The following is a 2540-nucleotide window of genomic DNA, read 5'->3' as shown; positions in this document are numbered from 1 at the left end:
TGTCATCAACAATCCTCATACCTTGAACGAAATGCCTTCCTTAACCCATATCAACCCAGTGTGACTAAGTGTTCAATAGGTATATTAAATTACCTGACGTGTTTTTCAGTTTTCATCTTGGTATGATAAGCTCCTTGGCTTATTTTAATTGGCCAAAAACAGCATTATTTTCTCGTATATTTTCTTTAACACTCAATAAGAGAATAAAAACTTCATTATTCCATTATTTTATCGTACTTCCATTTATTTTTCCTCAGTGCATGCCTCGTATTCCAGGGATATAGGTAGAATAAAGTGTTTCTTATATAGTCAATTAATTAAAATCAAATTTAGAATAATAGTTATTCCTGAAATATAAAATGAAACTACAAATGTTTTTTTTTTTATTCATACTTTTAATCAGAAGGCTTTAGTGCCCTTGGATTTTTGAAATTTAAGTTCTATTTTTGTAATGCGTAATTATGACACCTTTTTGACTAACTGATTTCATATATTATTTTTCAATTTTTAAACAATCAGATTTGTAAATTATTTCTTTTCAAAACTAAATGCAATACCAAACAAAATGGTATTCACATACATTACTCTTGGAAGGCAATCTATCCCAGAATAAATATTATTGATCATTAAATGTATCATCTTTTCCAGGGTTCTTCATTTCTGGTGTTCTTTTCTGTAAATTTATTAAAATCTATTTGTTTTTAATAGGATAAATGACATTGAATTCTAGACACTAAAGAAACTCAAACTAAAAAAATGTGCTATAACTTACAAAAATTTAGTATTTAGGATCAATATATTTCATAAAACAGGTATATTTTATTAAATATATTTAAAACTAGTTTTTATCTCATACTTTATTTAAAATTTCAATATTCCGCCAATGACTAGAACAAGTGGTTAATTATGTATAGCCCAACTTGGATTTTCTGCTAAAATTCCATTAATTCCATTAATCAATGAAAAATCAGATACAAAAATAATACAATGATCAAGAAGAGAAAAAGAATCAAACAGTGTAATCCTCTGGATGAAAGATTTCTCAGTCAACCAGTTGATGGATTTAACTAATCAAGTACTCAAAACTGACAATGGTCAATTCCAATTGAGATTTTTAAAAAAAGTTTTAGATACTATCCATCATTTCTATTCACAAGAATAAATATTTTTAGGGTGAATCCATCATTTTATAGATGGATCTTCATTACTAAACTCAGAAAAACAAAATTTGAAGCTCATTATTTCCCTTTTCTTCAAAAGAAGTATTCTGGCTGAGGAATTGCTTAGTAACCATGACAGTGTAGTAAATAGAGCTGTTCTGCATATAAAAGATGGAAGCCACCTAGGAGTAAAACTGTATTGATTCCTGAACAGTAATACAATTTTTTTCCATCCAACAATGTAAAATTGCAAAAGGCAGACCTGAGCAATTTCGACATTAAAAAATAACAATAATTTCCTGCCTCCAACCTCGCTTTTTTTTCTCATCAATTCGTTTTTTCATTTTATTGTAGAACCTAAATAGTTTAACCTCTCTACCACTTCAAATAAATTTCCTCCAATATCTATATCACCGAAATTGCTGCCGTTTCTATTGGTAACCATACATTTCGTTTTATCTGTGTTTATTTCAAGCCCTAGTTCCTTACTTGAGTTCATCAACGCAGTTGTACTTAGTTTTATAGTTTCCATGTCCTCACCCAATAATACCAAGTCAGTATACCCAAGCACTGATATTTTACCACCTAAAGTTAAACTCTTTTCGATACGCTACACATTTTTAATAACATATTTTATTAAAATGCTAGATTAAATAAGATAGGTGGTAGAGAATCGCTTAGTTTTAAACCCGACCGAACCTCAAACATTTGGGAATAATGACTACCGATTCGTACTTTAATAAACGTTTTAGTCATCTACATATACAGATTCCCTAACTTGTTTGGTATTACCTGTTCAACTTATCATACAGCTTCAAGCGGTCAATAGAATCGTAAGCCTTTTTTAAATCTATATAAAGTTGATGAACTACCGCGTTATATTCCAACTTTTTTCTATATTTGTCGTAATAAAAAAAATCTGAGTTGTGAGATTCCTCGATAGTACGTAGTGAGATTCCGGCCTAGGTCCCTTTTTTGTGAACTGGAGTAAGTAGAGACTCATTCCATTCCACAGGCATTTTCTTAATTTCCCACTTCTTTTTAACCAAAAGGTGTATTTTAGAAACTCCAGTTTCACCACATTCCTCGTTTAATTTACTAGGAATATTGTCAGTTCCCGATGCTTTATAAGATTTTAATTTTCCAATGCCTATTTCGACTTCCTCCTTACTCGATTCCTCTATCCACGTTTCAGTACTCTGGTATATAGTAGTAGACTGACAATGAGTTTCCGTACTCAAAATACTGCCCAAGTGGTTCTTAAACATATCAAATAATCTACAGGATTATCTAGATTATTATTATTCCTATCTCTTATTTCCGTCACTTCGGAGCCTAAAGGTTTTCGCTACTGATAAATACCTTACTACATTTCTCATA

This window comes from Halyomorpha halys, unplaced genomic scaffold (assembly GCF_000696795.3).
Source record: "Halyomorpha halys isolate HHAL.00 unplaced genomic scaffold, Hhal_1.1 Scaffold161.1, whole genome shotgun sequence".
Taxonomy (NCBI): domain Eukaryota; kingdom Metazoa; phylum Arthropoda; class Insecta; order Hemiptera; family Pentatomidae; genus Halyomorpha; species Halyomorpha halys.
This window is presented reverse-complemented; position numbering follows the sequence as displayed.